Genomic DNA, 20,426 nt, shown 5'->3' with positions numbered 1-20,426 from the left:
CCCTAACATGTACATATTACTTCTCTATTTCCATAACAATAAATGTTACTTTTATTCCCTCAGATGCTCAGACTCAAGCCTTTGAATTATTTATTTTTGAGAACCCCTGTGGTGTGAGTCTCACAGTGTGAAAAGAAGTTATTAGCTATTGTACCTGTATTAATAAATGATTTTGCATTCTTCAGTCTTCTTCAATGCACGTCAATTTTGAACATGTTTTAGATCAGACTTCGTAAGCCACAATCTTCAGAAATTCAATGGTTCTCTCTCACCTGGAGAAGAAAACCCCAGATTTTAACATATTAATTCAAGATCTTCAATAACCTTATTCCAATCTTCGCTGTGAATTTCATCTCCTACCACGACATTTTATGTACCTTTTATTATTACCAAATACTGAAACATGCATGCTTTCAACTTCTTTGTATTCTGACCTGTTCATTTTCTTTTCTCCCTTACAATGCCATCTTTTGAAATCTCTACCAATAATACTCTTAGTTTTTCTTATCCGTATATGGTTTAACTTCCAGCTACGACTGTGTTAAAACTCTTCAGATGTCTTCTGGTTCCCAAAGACAGTAATTTGCTTTTATTGAGAACCAATGTTCACTCTGCATAATATTTATAAAGTTCATAATGCATTATATCTCTTATATACATATTTAGATTCTGCGATTAAAATTGCCTAAATACTTGCAGGTGAAATTATGACTAATAATTCTCTGAATTTCTTGCAGTACCTAACAATAGATTCACATCTATTTAATAACAAATAAATGCTTTGAAAATTTAATTGATCTTAAATATCAATTTAATCTCTAAAAAGTAAGATTTTACTCCCATAAATAGCACAATTATTCTAAGATTGAGCATAACGAAGTATATTAACTAGAGTGCAGTCAGAACAAACAAACGACACCAATTATTTTAGCAGAGATATTTTAAAATAAAGAATTGTGGGGGCGGGCATGGTGGCTCACACCTATAATCCCAACACTTTGTGAGGCCGAGGCGAGCAAATCACTTGAGCCCAGGAGTTGGAGATCAGCCTGGGTAACATAGGAAGACCCTGTCTCTACAAAAATTTAGCCAAGATGGTGGCATGTGCCTATAACTCCAGTTATTTGAGAAGCTAAGGTGGGAGGATTTTTTGAGCCCTGGAGGTGGAGGTTGCAGTGAGCAGTTATTGTGCCACTGCACTCCAGCGTAAGTGACAGAGAGCGACTCAGTCTCCAAAAAAAATGTTGAGTAGTTATTAAAAATCTGAAAATTCAAAATGGTAAGAGTACACTAAGCTATCACACAATTATCAATTACAGAAAGCAGTTACAATCCTTAGTACTACCGTACTAGTGTAAACGGGGAGAGATTATTAAAATTATTAGATATTTGGCAGAAGATTTCTGGAGCTAAAACATAAACGTTGAAGGAGTAGGCGCTGCTTAGTGGGTGCTGGTGTCTCTTAGCTCATTGAAAATCCACATGGTGCTGGGCAATAGACCTACTGAAGGGACCTTCAACTGGCTGCTGCTGACTTGTGTGAGGGACCTGCATGAAGCTCGTGCTACAAGTGGTGTGAAAAACTGCAAACTTGAACTAATTGCTGCTACAAACAATTACTACTGCTGGAGGGAAGAAGTATTGCCAAAATGACACTAGGAAAGAACTCAAGGCCAAAAATAAAAGAGGAAAAGGTAATGAATGGAAAGAAGTGTATTTTCCCTCCTCCTGCTTTTGAGTTTCTTTCTAGTGTTCCTTATTGGCAGGGTCTGAAGAGAGCAGATGCAAAAGCTGAAAAGTGGTTGGCAGAGTCCTAGCCCCAGAATTACAAAGCAGAATATAGAAGAGTGAGTTTGAAACAGAAATAGCAGCTTAATTGCTGGCACACACAGGCACTCCTTAACTCCAAATACTGAATGCTCTCTTGTAAACTACAAAGACAAAAAATGAGCAAAAGAAAATTACTTAAAATAAATGAATATTTTGTTGTGATGTTTAGTGATGTTTCAAAAATATCCCTGTTTTATTGCAATATCAAGATGTATATCTTAGGGGGAACAGGTTAAAAAAAAACACTGATTTTTTTTAGAAAATTCTCTGAGATTTTTAAATAAAGTTTAATGAACAATTAATCTTAGAGGTTTGTCCTTGAATCTTTGGCTTGCCAATGAGTAATTCAACAGGTTTTACATTTTCATGGTTTTTTATTTTGCATTTATGAAATTCTTGATTATTTTCTTGATTCTATTACTTTGCTGTTAATGTATTCTCAAGTGTTTACTGCAGCTATCCTTTGGAATAGTTTCTTATACAACTGATCTACCCAAGAGGAACAAGTGTATTACAACAAATCCCTCTGAGGCTTGCTCAGAAATCCTCTGGTCGAAAGGAAGATATACGCACTAGACTGTAATTCTTCTAAACTGAATTCCTAAGACTTTCCTGTTGGGTCTGGGGAATTGTGTTAGCTGCCACTACTAAGTCAGGAAGATTTGCAAACCAAGGAACAAAGAATCCTATTAAATAAAAAAATTTATATTGTGACTTTTATGTTCTCTACTCCAGTTCAAGTTTATCACGGAAATGTCATGTTGTAGCTGAATTAATACTGATCAAGCTCAATTTGCTTATAATTTGTCTTTCAAGAAGAGATGGAGAGGAAGAGAGTGAGGAGCATAATTCTTTTTTATTAAATCAAGTATACTTGCTTCCCTTATATTGTTTCGAATGGAAAAACTTTATTTAACAGGAAAGCATTTTGTATCATCCAAATCTCATGCTACCATGTTAGACGATCCCAGGTGAAGGCATTTGCACAATAGTATAAGCCTATCATGATTGACACTGTTGAAATTCTCAGTGCTTAGCAAGAATATGTGGTATAAGGAATTATTCATTCATTCATCAAATATTAATGGAACGTCTACTGTTTATGGATCATTGAATCCAGTAATTTAAAGCACTTTTTTCCCAAATCCAGAAAGGAAAAACCTTTCTACTTCTTTCTCATTCCATATAGGCTTTTGACTTTGATTCATATTAAGAATATATACCTAGATTTTATCCTAAGAATTTCAATTGAGAGATCAATCTTATCTAAGCAACTCACTTTGATTTGTTCTGAAGTTCATAAAACACTCTCCAGTTTCTCCAATATTTAGTTACATGCTTTACTGCTCACACAGAACAGAATTTCCTTTGCTTACCTCCTTCGCAAACATATGTGACCATTTGGCAAAGTCTGGGCAATGAGTTGTAAGCAGGAACGTTGTGAAAGGCTTCTGGGTGATCTTAAATAGAACTGACTTGTCTAGAAGAATATTTTTGTTTGTTTGTTTTGTTTTGTTGCCATTTCCTTTTCTTCTTCTTTCAGCCTGAAACTCAGAGCTCCACCAGCTATCTTTTATTTTTATTTTTTTGAAAATAGTCTCACTCTGTCACTCAGGCTAGAGTGCAGTGGCACTACCACAACTCACTGCAGCCTGGAGCTCCTGAGCTCAACCAATCCTCCTTCCCCAGCCTCCTGAGTAGCTGAGACCACAGGTACATACCACTATGGTGGTCGTTTTTTTGTTTGTTTGTTTTTTTTTTTTTTTTTTTTTTTACAGACAGGGATCTTGCTATGTTGACTAAGCTGGTCTCGAACTTCTGGCTTCAAGCAGTCCTCCCATCTCAACTTCCCAAAGTGCTGGGAATACATGCATGAGCCACCATTCCTGGCACACTAGCCATCTTAGGACTTTGAACGTGAACTTGAAGGATAAGCCTAATGCTAGAAAGATGAAATGATCATGGAGTCACTGTAATAATCTTGCAGTGACTGTCCTTTAATCTGCTTTATGTGACAAGAAAAAAATCAAATCATATTTTGTATAAATCATTGTAATATGTTTTTTTCTCTTATATACAACTAAACCTAATATTCCCTGAAAATCAAACAAAATCTTTGTTATAGTAAACTATAGTTGTTTTCATTATTTTAATGCTTTTCTTAAAATTTCAGTATAAATTTTCAATCTAAATTTTTACCTAAATTATTTAGAATTTCTGTTTTCTTTTTAAATGTTATAAGAAATGGCCAGGCGCAGTGGCTCACGCCTGTAATCCCAGCACTTTGGGAGACCGAGGCAGGTGGATCACGAGGTCAGGTGTTTGAGACCAGCCTGGTCAAGATGGTGAAATCCGTCTCTACTAAACATATAAAAATTAGCTGAGCATAGTGGCAGGCGCTTGTAATCCCAGCTACTCGGGAGGCTGAGGCAGAAGAATTGCTTGAACCCAGGAGACGGAGGTTGCAGTGAGCAGAGATGGCACTACTGCACTCTAGCCTGGGTGACAGAGCAAGACTCCATCTCAAAAAAAAAAAGAACTTAATATGATTTATCTGTGGCACAAGAATCCCATTGTCTCTTTCATGTTGTTAGAGATTTGGTGCTACCATTTTTACAATAAACACACAAATTTGTTTTGAATTTATCAGCTGATGATTAATTCAATTTATCAAATATGTATTGATTTCTGTTTCCACTATGGTTTTTTGAATTCCTCACTTTACTTCCATGAGCAATTTTATTTTGATTTATGTAAATGATTTCCTAACACTTTTATAATTTGTATGTCGGTATATCCATAAGTACGTATATCTGTACATGTTTTTATGTCAGACTCTCTTGAAAGATAGTTCAGTTCGAAACAGAATTTTAGATTCATAATAATTTTTTTAGAACTTTGAAAATATCACTTTATTTTCTTCTGGAGTCTATCATTGCTTAGGAGACATCACCTATATATCCATGATTCATTGAGTTAGTCGATTTCTATCTTTTCCTATGGCATATTCTCTTTCTATTGATGTTCTGCATTACACAATAAGGAATCTTAGGATGCATTTATTTTTACTTACTCACTTTGATTCTTAGAGATTTTGTTGTTTTGCTATTTTTTAATGTGAGCAGTCACATCGTCAATTCTCAGGAGCTCTCTAGTTTTATCTCTTCCCTGGCGTGTCTTCGATTTGCGTATCCTAGAACCTCTATTAGATATTTACTAAATTTGAGCTAATATTTGAATATGATAGAAATTACAGTTCAAAGTTCAGTGATTTGCACACTATTATTCAACTTTTCCAGCAGCACTTGTTGAAAATACTGTCCTTTTTTCACTGAATTTCCTTTGTACCTTCCTCAATATTCAATTGTCTATGCAGGAATCATTTTGTTCATGTATTTATCACTGTACCAATATAATGCTGTTTTCATTACTGTAGCTTTATAATAAGTACCAAATTTATGTAATGTTAGCACTCCAAGTTTGCTCTCCTTTTTAAAATTTTGATTATCCTCAGTCTTTTTACTAAAAATTCTGTGAAGATTTTGATTTGAATTGCAAAAAAATACATAGATCAATCTGGGGAGAATTGATGTAATAATATTGATTGTTCTGACCCAAGAGAACAAGGTGTAGGTTTGGATTTTTATTACACTTATAAAACTTTATTTTACTAATGTTTTGAAATAGATTTGGAACATTTCTTCCTTCCCATCACACAGACAAAACCAGTTAATTGAAAGCATTGCATTGCAATAAAGAAAGAGTTCAACTGGCGTGAGGTAGACCACATCATATGAGTGGTAAGTTATTACTCAGATCAATCTCCTCAAGAATTCAGAGCCTAGGGTTTTCAAGGAGAGTTTGGCAGACACAGGCCTAGGGGAAGGGGAATGGCAGACACAGGCCTGTTGATCAGTTGGGTTGCAATCATAGGGGTGTGGGAAATGGGCCTCTTTCACTGAATCCACTTCTGGATGGGGCCACAGGACTAGCTGGAGTGTGAGGGTGAAGCCATTGGCCATTAGAAATGCAAAAGCCAGAAACGACATCTCAAAAGGCCAATCTTAGGTTCTACAATAGTGATGTTATCTGCAATTACTATCGGGAAAGTTGCAAATCTTGTGACCTCTGGAATAATGGCTGATAATTATTTATGTCTAAACCTTAGCTTAATCCAGGTTCCTCTCATCCTCCTAACCTGGAACTCTTCCATTAGTTTTACAAAGGTGGTTTAGTTTTGACCAGGGCTATTACCATTAAAACTATAATCTGACTTTCTCTGAAAGTTACTTTGGCCCAAGCCCAAGAATGACTTAGGGGAATTTGGAGGCTAACGGCAAGATGGGGGTTGCTTAGATTACACCCCTTTGTCATAATTTTCTCACTGCTGTAATTTTGGCAAAGGTGGTTTCAGTTTTGGTGTGTAAGTCTTGCACATATGTCGTGACATTTATCCCCAAGCATTTCATCTATGGCTCTATAATCACATCTCCTTGTCTGATTTTGGTTCCCCTGACTCTGTCTCTTTTATAATGTCACCCACCTGGCTAACCCAAGGTATTCTTTCTATATCAGTACTATTAATTCAGTCACATTTGCCAAGTCCCTATTGCCACATAAATTAACACATTCAGAAGTTCTGGGAATTAAAACATGGGCATCTTTGGTGGGAGGGGCATTATTCTGCCAACTAATGCTATATATATATATACCCAAATATACTTATATATTTGTATAATGTTAGGCTTGATTTGATAAATTTTTGTTTAGAATATTTAATCTACATTTATAAAAATGTTAATATTTAGTCTTATAATGTCTTTGTCTTGTTTTAATATTAGGATAACACTGGCCACATAAAATGACTTGCAAAATAGACCCCCTTTTTTATTTTCAGGACGAGTTTTCTAAATTTAGTATTATTTCTTCCTTTAATGTTTGGTAGAATTTAATAATGTCTCGTGGATGCCAGTAAAGTCATCTAATGCTTGGAGTTGCCTTTGTGGGAAGATTTTCAACTACAAATTCAATTTACTTAACAGATACAGGACTCTTCTGATTACTTATTCATATTTAGATGAGATTTGGTAGTTGGTATTTCTCAGGAATCTTATCCATTTTACCTAAACTGTTGAATGCATTGTCACAAAGTTTTTCATAATATTCTTATTCTTTTTTAATATTTGTAGAATGTGTATGGAGAGTGTTATCAGCTCCTGACTTCCTAACATTAGTAATATTACCTTATCTCTTTTTTCTAATCAAATAGGCTATAAGTTTATCAATATTATGGATTTTCTCTAATATCTAACTTTCAATTTATTTTCTCTATTGTTTCTATTTTATTGATTTTTTATTCTTATTTCTATTGTTTCATTTCTCTACTTACTTCACATTTAATTTTTCCTTCATTTTCTAGTGTCTTGATTGGAGGGTTTTTTGTTTTTTAATAGAGTCATTTAATAACAGAAATTTCACCCAACTACTGATTTAGTGGCATCCCATATGTTTTGTTATATTTTATTTTCATTCTCCTCCAGCAGCAAATATGTTCTAATTTCTATTTTCTTTCTTCATTGACACATAGATATTTAGAAGTATATTGTTTTGTTTTCAAATTTTGGGGGATTTTCAAGAGATCTTTCTGTTACTGATTTCTAATTTAATTTCATCACAGTGAAATAGGATATTTTGCATAACTTAAAATCTTTCTAATTTATTTGGATTTGACTGAGGGTCCAAAATATGGTTTGGCCCAGTAAATATTCCTCATGTACCTGAAACAAATATGCAGACTGGTGTTTTTGGGTGAAGAGTTCCATAAATTTTAATTAGGTCAAGTTATTTAATATTTTATTTAAGTCATCTAATTATTTGTTGACTTTCTGTTATCAATTACGGGTTCTATCAATTCTGATAGAGAGATACTAAAATCTCCAATTATTAACTCTACATTTATCTATCCTTGCAATTTTATTAGTTTTTTTTTTCATGTATTTTGAAGCTGTTATTAGGTGCATGTTAGTTCATTTTATGCTGCTGTAATGGGATACCACAGACTGGGTAATTGATAAACAATAAAAATTTATTTCTCACAGTGTTGGGTGCTGGGAAGTGCAACATCAAGGCACCAGCAGGTTAGTTTTCTGGTGAGGATCTAGTCTTTGTTTGTAACATGGCACCATAAATGCCACATCCTTTGGAGGAAAAAACACCTATCCTCACATGACAGAAGGCAGAACTGCAAAAGGGGCAGAATACCTCTGTCAAGCCCTTTTATATAAGGATGCTTAATCCAATTTGTTAATTCTGTGACTCAATAACCTCTCAAAGGCCACACCTCCCAATACAGTTGCACTGAGGATTCAGTCTCAGCAATACTGTGGAAAGAACAAAAATAGCAAAATCGTATCAATGCATAATCTTTAGGATTGTTGTGATGTCTTTATGGACTTACCTTCTTATCTTTATAAAATTTACTCCTTTATCCCTGTTAATATTCTTTCTTCTGAAATATTTGTCTGATATTTACACAGTCAATTTTCTTCAGTTAGTGATAACATGTCACTTTCTATCATTTTACTTTCAATTCATTTGTGTACTTACATTTTAAATGTGTCTTGCAGGTCTTGCTATTTATCCATGATAAATATATTCATTATACAGATAAGGCAATCTGTATCTTTTAATTTAGATCTTTAGACTATTTACATTTAATAGGTTTATTTATATTTCCATTCAGAACTCTATCTTCTTACTCTTTGTTTTTGTAGACAAACCTGTTTTTTTTTTCTATTTCCTTTTTGTTTACCTCATCTTGGATTAATCCAGTAGTTTTTATGATATCATTTATCTCCTTTGTTAGATTATTACCTATAATTATTTATTACTTTAATGGTTGCTTTCAAATATAGTATAAATATGAGTATTTGGACTTATTATAGTCTACCTTCCAATAATACTCCATCACTTCAAATACAGCATCAGAAACATACAAAAATACAGTTTTATTTCTCCCTTCCCTGACTTTGTGCTGTTGTTTTCAAATATTTTACTTTTACCTATATCATAAACTTTACATTATAAGCTCCAAATTATGTTTTCATTATTTGTCTTTAAATAGTTGTATTTTAAATATATTTAAATAACAATAAAATTATGTGTATTTAATCAGGTAGTTACCAAATCCAATGTATATAATTCCTTTTTGCAGTTCCACATTGCTGTATTGCCTCATTTTTCTTTCTGCCTGGAAAATAATTCTTTACTAAATTTTGTAGTGCACATCTGAGACCGAATTATTCCTTTACCTTTTGAATATGTCAAAAAGTCTTTCTCTTGGCTTAATTTTTTCATATCTTTTCTTAATATAAAATTATAAGTTAATAAAAGGCTTTTGTTTGCTTCTTTCTTTCTTTTTGTTTCCAGTACTTGAAAAATATTACCCTCCCATTTTATAACTTTTTATTCTGGTGAGAGATCTTCTGTCATTCTTATCTTGAACATATACCAATAATGTGTCATTTTGTCTGTGGATGCTTTTAAAATTTTTCTCTTTGTAATGAGTTGATATGGCTTGCATGCTCTGTCTCCTCCAAATCTCATGTTGAAATGTGACCTCTAATGTTGCAGATGGGCCTAGTTTGTGTTGTTTGGGTCATGGGAGTGGATTCCTCATGAATGACTTGGTGCTTTCTCACAGTAATGACTGAATTATCACTCTATGAGCTTATGGGAGATCTGGTTTAAAAGAGCCTGTCACTTCCTCCTCTCTCTTTTGCTAGCTCTCACCATGTGATATATCACCTCCCATTTTTCCTTCCACCATGACTGTAAGCTTTCTGAAGCCTCACCAGGAGCTGAGCAGATGCTGGCACCATCCTTGTACAGCCTGCAGAACCACGTAGCAAATATACCTCTTTTCTTTACAGATTACTCAGGCTGGGCACAGTGGCTCATGCCTGTAATTCCAGCACGTTGGGAGGTCGAGACTGGCAGATTGCCTGAGGTCAGGAGTTCAAGACCAGCCTGGCCAACAAGGTAAAATCCTGTCTTTACTAAAAATACAAAATTAGTTGGGCATGGTGGTGTGTGCCTGTAGTCCTAGCTACTCAGGAGGCAGGGAAATTGCTTGAACTCAGGAGGTAGAGGCTGCAGTGTGCCAAGGTCATGCCACTACACTCCAGCAACAGAATGGAAAAAATAATTACACAATCTAATGTATTCCTTTACCTGTATACCTATGTAGAACAGACTAACACACTCGTCTTGCATAATGTGATTTAATGTCTATTGGTATAGATTTTCTCATATTTCTTGTGCTAGGATATTATTGAGCTTATTGAATCTGTTTTATTACAGTTTCAGTAAAATTGGGAGGAAAATTGGAAATTATTTCTCCAATATTTTTGTATTTTGATTTGGAATCCCACGGTGATTTCAATCATACATGTATTGGATGCTTGAAGTTGTCGCAGATGTCACTGACCATTTTTTTAAATTTTTTGTTTTTTAAAAAAATTATTCTGTACTTCATTTTGAACAGTTTCTATTGCTATGTCTTCAGGCTCAAGTATCTTTTCTTTTTCCACAGTGTCTTATCAGCCACTGATCTCCTTCAGAAAATGTTTCAACTTACACATTTTAGTTTTCACCTCTCAGTTCAAACTGGGTCGTTTTAAAATACCTTCTGTGCTTCCACTTCATTTTTTGAACATACCAGGAACAGTTTTGCTAATTATTTTAATGCTGCTTTCTACTATTTATAACATCAATGTGAGTTCTGGATCAGTTTTAATGAGGTAATTTTGTTCTCCACTGTAAGTTGTAATTTCCTGTTTGTATGGTGCCATAACTTTTTATTGATGCAATGCTCTGTGGATTTTACCTTCTTGCATACTGGAGCTTTTATATTTCTTTAACTATTCTTGAGCTTTGCTTTAAATTACTTGGAAAGACTTTGATCCTTCAAGACTGATTCACTAGGCATAAGGATAGGTATTACTTTACCTGTGGAATCTTAGTTACCCAGGTAACTATATTACTACTGTTCTCCTTTTCCCTCAGTACTAAAACAGAATCCTTTTGTTCTACCCAGTGCCCCATACATTTTGATGTTTTCCAGTCTGGCTGGGAAACAGGTATTATTAACTTCTCAATGTGAGCACCAAGTACTGATTCCCCCTAATCCTTTGGGTGGTTCTTCTTCTGGCCCGGAGTGTTTTTTCTCATGCATATGACATATATGCTAAACAGTACTTTGTGGCATACCCAACAGGGACCTTATGCAGATCACCAGAGTTTTCTCTTTGTGTAGCTCTCTCTTCCCTGGTACTTTGTGCTGTGAACCATAAGCACTTTTGTCTCACTGAATTTTGTGTCTCAACTTAATGAATCCACTAGGCTTTACCCAATTTTCCTTTTCCTGTACTACATTCTGGAATCTCTCTGAAATTAGTAAGCTGAGACAATCATAGGGTTTACTTCTTTTTTCTTTCTTTCTCTGGGATCACTGTCTTTTACTGCTCCTTATAAAACTCTATCATTTAGGAAAAACTTATAAATCCAATAAGTTGGCTTATACAAGAAGAAACCTAGGCTCAGAAAAATTGATTTCTCTCTTACTGTTAGTGTGATTACAAAAGCGGTTTCCATTATTTGACCTTGGTTTTTACAGAATATGTAAAAATATGTGTGCTAAAATTGTCCCTAATCATCCTGCCCCATCTCCATAAACTATTTAGTGAAAATTGGTGGCATCAAACAAGATTCACTTCCAGTTTTACATATGCATTGCTAATCTGCACAACCACAGTGATCTTCCAGACTTTTACTTCATAGTATTCTTTTTTTTACTGCATTTTGGGTTTTGGGGTACATGTGAAGAACATGCAAGGTTGTTGCATAGGTACACACATGGCAGTGTGATTTGCTGCCTTCCTCCCCTTCACCTATATCTGGCATTTCTCCCCATGATATCTCTCCCCAACTACCCACCCCCCACCGTCCCTCCCCTATTTTCCCCCAACAGACCCCAGTGTGTAGTGCTCCCCTCCCTGTGTCCATGTGTTCTCATTGTTCAACACCCGCCTATGAGTGAGAACGTGCAGTGTTTGATTTTCTGCTCTTGTGTCAGTTTGCTGAGAATGACGGTTTCCAGGTTCATCCATGTCCCTACAAAGGACACAAACTCATTGTTTTTGATGGCTGCATAATATTCCATGGTGTATATGTGCCACATTTTCCCTGTCCAGTCTATCATTGATGGGTATTTGGGTTGGTTCCAGGTCTTTGTTATTTTAAACAGTGCTGCAATGAACATTCGTGTGCATGTATTCTTATGTATTCTTAATTAATTTAAGGTCAGCTATTGTAGTCGAAAATAAAACAGTTATACCATATAAAGCTTGATATACAATCTTGCAACCTATGATTGAAGTAAACATCAAAGAACAATAATGAGAAACAGGCTCCTCACTTTCTCAGTCCCCTCTCCTCAGTCTCCAACATTTCTTTGTCTCAGAGAGGTAGAGATGAGTCATTGGTTGACTGTGGACCCAAGTTGCAGGGCACCTTTTTAGCTATTTGGAATAGTTTTCAATTAATGACACCAGAAAATGAAGATTATGAACAAAACTCAGCAATTCCTTTATATTTAAATAATTATTTTTTACCTTTTAAAATTTTTGCAATCAAAAGAAGGAAATGGCAGGCATGAAATATTGGGTTTTAATAAATCCAAGTACACAGGTGAACCTGTGTGAATCTATCAGCAGCACAGCTTCACTGCAATTCTAGGAAATCAAAATTTCAATGCATTATCTGAGGCAATGTACAATTTCTGAAGGTCATGCACCCCCTGGAATGTGTAAACAGAGAAGAGCAAACTTCAGCTTCATTCATTCTTCATTGAGGATCTTTATTTCTGATCCCAAAAGAAAATTTGCTTTTTAATAATTGTAATATTACTGACCTTTCCCCATAGCCTGTTGATTGATTATGTAACCTTTCAGTCTGCTGTAGCATTGTGTGCCTTCAGCCTGTGTCCCACACACAAGTTTAACTCCATGAAAATAAAGCACATGGATTGACCTATGGAATAAGAATTATAAAACATTTGGGCTATTGGGAATGCCTGTGTTCCAGAAAAGATAAAAAAGTAATTAACTATCGATCAAGCAAAAAACCCAAGAACATAAAGGCAGAAGGATAGGTATTGCTTTGCCCGTGGAATCTTGGTTACCCAGGTAACTGTATTCTGATTTTGGGTTGTAGATCTTCAGATGTGTGTTTGGAAAGGAAAAAGCCCTCCATTCTTTAAAGAAATGTATTTAATTTTTACATTTAAGAAAATTATCGCAGAAGAAGTGTCATTTGGAAGGGCAGAAAAGTAAAATCAAACATAAAACTCATAATAGGTATATAGTACAAAATTTCCCTAGAATGATAATGCTTAGAGGGAGGACTGAGTTAAACAGCTGCTAGGAAAAAAAGTAAAACCATAACAAGTTAGAAGAACTGTTTCAGCCCTGGCATTTAGGATTTAGGATCTGCCATCCTCTAATATTAAAAAAGAAAAGAAAGAAGAAAACAGATGAGGTACTAATATTTTATTCTATTTTAAATTTACCTTTAGTTCTATTTCTATTTCCTTATCTTGTGGAAATCAATTTTCACATTTACACCGTTTAAGCAGAGATAATTTTGAATGTAGAATAATGTCAAATATATACTTCATTTTATCATTTGGACCACGATGTTCATGCATTGAATAAGATTTTCTTGTTGAGACTATGCTACACCTAAACAGCACCTCTGTCCTCAATAATGGCAGTTGGGATTATAGGAATTTGTTACTACAGGAAAAGAGAGGGAGAACAATCAGCTATTGGTTTTGTGTGTATTTGTGTGTGTGTGTGAACTCGGTCTCTTTCTGCAATGCCGAGAAAGTGATTCCATGATCCAGAATCAAGTTTTCTATTTGAGACCAAGTATTTATGGCATTCAGGGGAATTTGCAGTACCTGTACATAGATCTCTTCTCGGTATTCTTTGGGACATATGTATTTTCCTAATCCTAATTCTGAAAAAAATTAATTAAGAAATCAGAAATTGGAAAATATAATTCTCCTGTGAGAATTAAAACTTAACTATTAACATAGAAATGTAAAACTTTGAAAGAATTCATTCATATCAAATTGAAAGCAAAGCAAAACACACCGGTAGGTGGAGTACAAAGTTATGGCTAGCATTTCTAGAAACCAGAACAGAGACAAGCAGGCAAGAAGTGATTACAATTAGTCAGTCAATCTCTCCTGTGACATAATATAAGTGTGTGTTGTAGCTCTGTCTGCTAAGAGTTATTCATTCTTGCAAATAAAATACATGTTAGTACATTTATGCTCATGTATGCCTTATACTCATTCTATAAATGGCATTCCAACATGTAACAAGATTGAACATAAAATAAGTTTCCTATAGTTTCAATTTGACACATGATTATGTGTACTGCTGTTATCTTTGCAAAGAAATACTAATGTTGTGTTATCTGAATACCACCCAAAAAATGCTCACTGGTATCTTATAGTTTTGAATCTTTGCCAAGATAAAGGATTTTAAAAAACACATTAATAGAAGAAATGCTTTGGGTAGACATGAACATGATTGATCAAAAATCTGTTGGAGCAACAACAATATTAATAATAAAGGGAAACACAAAATCGGAGCAAACAGCCAAAATAGCTTAATCATTTAAAAAAAAAAGGAGCTTATATAAAACAACTTGTATCCTAAGACCCTATGTGAAGGTGCTTTTAGACACACTCAATATTACTCAATCAATTTTATTGCAAACTGAAAGGACATTTTCTACATTTCAATTTTTCAACATGTAAAAACTATAGGACAATAGATGCTTTGGGTATCTTAAAATTATATTTTAAGAATGGTAATTTTTGTGGCATTATTATCTTTTAAATTTTAAAATAATTTTAGTTAACATCATATTTCTTTTTAATATTCTCTTTTATAAAATATTGATATTAGTTATAGATTATACTTGATATAGAAATTTATAATTTTGTCAAGTTATTAATTTATACAAAAACATACAACAAAAATAAATTGTACATTTATTAATATTGTTTAACAGAAAAAAACTCTAAAACTTCTTAACAAAGGAAAAAGGTTCATTCTGTATTATTATGATCATTCATCATTACTTAACTATATATATATATATTAAGAAAATATAAAATACTTTATGGTTTTAGAGAATCTTTAAGCAATTCCTGGAATGCTGATTTTTTTTAAATCACAAGAATTAATATTTGTAAAGCATTTGCAAACACTAGGATATTTAATTATTGTATATATATATATATATATATATTTAATCTCATCAGTTTTACATTTCACCTTCTGGTTACAGTGCACTAGACTTCTTTTCAAGACTTGCTTTCACCCTTCACCACTGCAAATTTTTCTAATCTGCCTAAAATTTCCACCCTTTGTGGATACAAAGCTGGACATGAGATCCTGGCTTGGCTACTCAGAGTTCTTTGGAATTTCCTGAATTTGAGGTAGAGGCATTGTTTTCTGCCTTTTATGTCGGCAATTATTGTACATAAACTCAAGATGCCAGCAACAATGGCCACTGACCAGATAGAAGAGCTGGAGAGAAAGGTCAGGCAACACAATTACAGACGAGAAACTGGAAAGGAGAAAGAATATGAAGACAAACCACAAATTCATAAGACTGTTTGAGATTATGGATTCAATTGAGAGAGATCAGTTGCACTGCTTAATTTATTAGGTGTGACAGTAAATACCTCTTGCCTATTCCCTTGTTGTTGACTTAAATCTTGTTTGAGTTGGGCTTCTGTCACTTGCAGACAAAAGGGACCTAACAAATATTAAACATTACTCATTTATAGAGACAGCTCTTTCTCTATTCAAGACCTGGGGGATTTATGGTTTATAAGCAATTTCTTCTTTTTTTTTCCTTAACTTTTATTTTAGATTCAGGGGGTATACGTGTGTTGGTACAGGTTTATTAAAAGAGTATATTACATGGTGCTGAGGTTTGAGGTGTGGTTGAATCCATCACCCAGGTAATAAACATAGTACCCAATTGGTAGTTTTTCAACCCCTGCCTACCTCTCTCTTTCCCCCCTTTTTTAATTCTTAGTGTCTATTGGTTCTCATCTTTATGTCCATGGTACCAATATCTAGCTCTCACTTATTTGTGAGAACAGGCAGTATTTGGTTGTCTGTTTCTGTGTTAATTTGCTTAGGATAATGACTTCCATCTGTATTCATGTTGCTGAAATAGACACGATTTAGTTCTTTTTGGTGGCTGTCCAGTATTCCATGGTATAAAAATACCACATTTATTTATCCAGTCCAGTAAATGGGCACCTAGATTGATGCTATGTCTTCGCTGTTGTGAATTGTGCTATGATGAACATGGGAATACAGGTGACTTTGGTAGAATATTTATTTTTGAGGGTGGGGGTATAAACCCAGTAATGGGATTACTGGATCAAATGGTAATTCTATTTTTAGTTCATTGAGAAATCTCCAAAATACCTTTCACAGTAGCTGAACTAATTTACATTCCCATCAGCAGTGTATAAATGTTCCCTTTTCTCTGCAACCTAGTCAACATTTGTTATTTTCTGACTTTTAAATAATAATCATTCTGACTCATATGAGATAGTATCTCACTGTAGTTTTGATTTGCATTAATCAAACACCTTTAGCAAGGTATTAATAAACAATTTCTCTCTATTTAGTTTTATGGACTCAACTAATCCTGCCTAGTCTTTTTAGTACTCTTACTAATATTTGTAATATAGGAAATGTTACTTTTATCAAATAATTTTATTCTTCATTTTAATTGAACAAAACCAATAATGATTTCCTTTTCAGCATTGAAAAGAAACAACTAGTATATCTTCTTTCATAATACACAGTCTTGTGGTTATCCATTAAATCAGTAGGTAAAGGGTCTTCACATTTGAGAGTTTATGCCACATTTGTTTTCTGTTAAGACACAATCTATTGGGTTGTCTTTCCTTTTCTTTCTTGTTTTACAGGAAGGAGATTGTATTAGCCCATTCTGACATTGCTATAAAAAAATACCTGAGACTGGGTGATTTATTTAAAAAAGAGGTTTAATTGGCTCATGGTTCTACAAGCTCTACAAGAAACACGATGCTGGCATCTGCTTGGCTTCTGGATAGTCTTCAGGAAACTTACAATCATGGTGGAAGGTGAATGGGGAGAAAGCATGTCACATGGTCAGAGCAGGAGTAAGGGAAAGCCCGGGGTGTCAAACTCTTTTAAATAGATGAATATTAGGAAAATTTTCACTATTACAAGGACTGCACCAAGTGAATGGGTTAAACCACCTGTGAGAAATCTACCCCTATTATCCAATCACCTCCCACCAGGCCTCTCACATTCAACACTGGGTATTACAATTCAGCATGAGATCTGAGCGGGAACACAGATCCAAACTATATCAGAGATCAATTTAATTATACTCTAGTTCATGACTCATTATCACTCTTGTTCCCAACAAGCACTCCCTTGTTTTACTTACTCCCTTTTATTCACTTTCCCCACTTCTTCTTCCCTCCTCAGCATGGACACCCACTTTAATATGTTGAATATGTATCATTTTGTTTGCGTATGTGTTGACTATGACATATATCTCCTCACAGTCACTTCTTCCTTGAACCTACCCACTTCTTCTACCTCAGTCAACGCTATAGCCCAATGATTCCACTTGGGAGCTTTCAATTCTCACAGCACAATACAAAGTACCACACCAGAAGGCATGAGATCTGTCTTCCCCAGAGACCATTCTCTTCTTCAACCTTAAAGTGAGATACAGTTAATTCCTTGAGAGAAAAAAATTGACCAATTGAAACAGGAGGTATAAATGACCTAGACAATTAATTCTATCTCCATTCCAACCTCCTGTTAACTCAACAAAGCACAGTTTTTTTTTCCCCCATGGCATCTGTCTAGAAATGTCTGTCCAAGCACATACACATGACACATGAGAGACAAATCATGCCTTTTTGTAACTCATCATGAAGAGGTAGCCAGAACAGGAATGCCTCATTCTGTTTTAGCATCCCTTGCTTCTGTGCCTCACTTCTATTTTTTTTTTTTTTTTATTTGAGATTGTTCCTTTCAGTAAAGAATAAACATTTATAATTTGCTCCTGGCTCTGTCGTGTAAAGTTATCAAATTGAGACAGTATGCATTCTTGCAAATTGTAAATTATTCTGTTGCATAAATTTTATTTACTTGAGAATATTATTATGTTTCTTACTTGTTTTCACTCAACACTTACTTTTTAAGTTCTAACCTTGTTCCCATGTGTGAACATATTCCAATTTAGTTTGCATTGCTACATTTTATGCATCTACTTACCTGATGTTGGATGCATAGGTTTAATAATCCTCCAAATGCTTGCAACCACTAACACTGATGATAAATAGCTTCAAACTTGTCTCTGCAAGTGTGTGAATACATATGTAAGAATTTCTGTAAGGTTTACATTCAGCATGAGAATTGCTGAATTTTTGGTTCTGTGTATATTGGGTTCAAGAGTGCTTCCTCAGCCAGGTGTGGTGGCTCATGCTTGTAATCACATCTAATCACATCGCTTTGGGAAGCCAAGGCTGGCAGATAACCTGAGGTCAGGAGTTCAAGGCCAGCTTGGCCAAGATGGCAAAACCTCCTTAAAAAAATACAAAAATTAGCTGGGCATGGTAGTGGGCACCTGTAATCCCAGCTGCTCAGGAAGCTGAGGCAGGAGAATTGCTTGAACCCGGGAGGCAAAAGTTGCAGTGAGCCGAGATCGCACCACTGCACTCCAGCACAGGCGACAAGAGCTAGACTCCGTCTGAAAAGAAAAAAAAAAAAAAAAAAAGAACGCTTCCTCTTTTTGTCTAATTGACGCATCAGTCTGCATTTCCCCTGACAATGTAGAGGTCCACGTTATTGTCAATGCTAGAGACTATCTAGTTTTCTAATATAAGGTGATTTTTTTTGTTATTTTCATATCATCACATTTTTCTTATTATTAATAACTAAATATTTTACTAACATATAAGCTATTTGAGTTTCTTCTTATATGAATTAGCTTTTCCTGTATTTTATGTTTTGCCCATTTATTCCACTGACATGTTGATTTGCAGAAATTCTTTATCTCTTCTGTCAATTCTATGTACAACATAAACTGTCATTTATGCATTAACTTTTTTCAAGGTTTTCTTTAGTGAACAGAAATTGATTATTTTGATGTAAACAAATCTCTTTCCCCCATCCATACCCACATCTCACTCTCTCTCTCTCTCTCTGTGTTCATTTGTTTGTCTCTTTCTCTCTTTCCTTATAATTCATGCTTCTGATTGATACTTCACTTAAGAATTCTTGAAGTGATACCATCCAAAAAATAGATTGTTAAAATTTTTTCTAAAAAGTTTTAATTTTTCAGTTTTTTTATATTGAAAAATTTGTTTATATTTTACTTTTCACTTACTCATTGTACCTAATATTTATATGTTGTAAAGTAGGGAACCAGTTTTTGTAAAATAAATATTATATCACCCAACCCTTCTTACTGATAATTAGAGCTCATTTGTTATAATACATATGTGGAGTCAATATAATATATTTGTTCCTGTTTCATACCTTGTTCTTTTTTTATTTTATTTATTTATTTATTTATTTATTTATATTTATTTTTTTTTTTTTTTGAGACGGAGTTTCGCTCTTGTTACCCAGGCTGGAGTGCAATGGTGCGATCTCGGCTCACCGCAACCTCTGCCTCCTGGGTTCAGGCAATTCTCCTGCCTCAGCCTCCTGAGTCGCTGGGATTACAGGCACGCGCCACCATGCCCAGCTAATGTTTTGTATTTTTAATAGAGACGGGGTTTCACCATGTTGACCAGGATGGTCTCGATCTCTTGACCTCGTGATCCACCTGCCTCGGCCTCCCAAAGTGCTGAGATTACAGGCTTGAGCCACCGCGCCCGGCCTATTTTATTTATTTATTACACTTTAAGTTCTGGGGCACATGTGCAGATTGTGCAGGTTTGTTACATAGGTATACACGTGGCGTGATGGTGGTTTGCTGCATCCATCGCCCTGTCATCTATATTAGGTATTTCTCCTAATGCTATCCCTCTCCAATCCACCTCCCCCACCCTGCTGTTCTTTGTTCTACTTATACTTTTATTTTTCAGTACAACAATGTGTTTATTTTTAAGGCATTTACTATATCCTAGTATTTTTTATGGCAAATTACTCTTCTTTATCATTTCTTTCAGAAATGATTTTGTTAATCTTACATCTTTCATATTGATTCTAGAGTAAGTTTATCATATTCTTCCAAAAATGTTGCACTGCAATTTTTATTTGTATTCACATTTTTATACTAATTTGAGAAAAATCCCTATGATTAAAATTGTTTTCCCTATAAGAACATATACGTGTGCCTCATCCAGATTATCTTCTAGGTATTTTATTAATGTACAAAATTATATATGTAAGAATCTTTTTTAATGTTAGTCA

Source organism: Sapajus apella, unplaced genomic scaffold (assembly GCF_009761245.1).
Source record: "Sapajus apella isolate SASKATOON/1434 unplaced genomic scaffold, GSC_monkey_1.0 scaffold21, whole genome shotgun sequence".
NCBI classification, from domain to species: Eukaryota; Metazoa; Chordata; class Mammalia; order Primates; family Cebidae; genus Sapajus; species Sapajus apella.
This window is presented reverse-complemented; position numbering follows the sequence as displayed.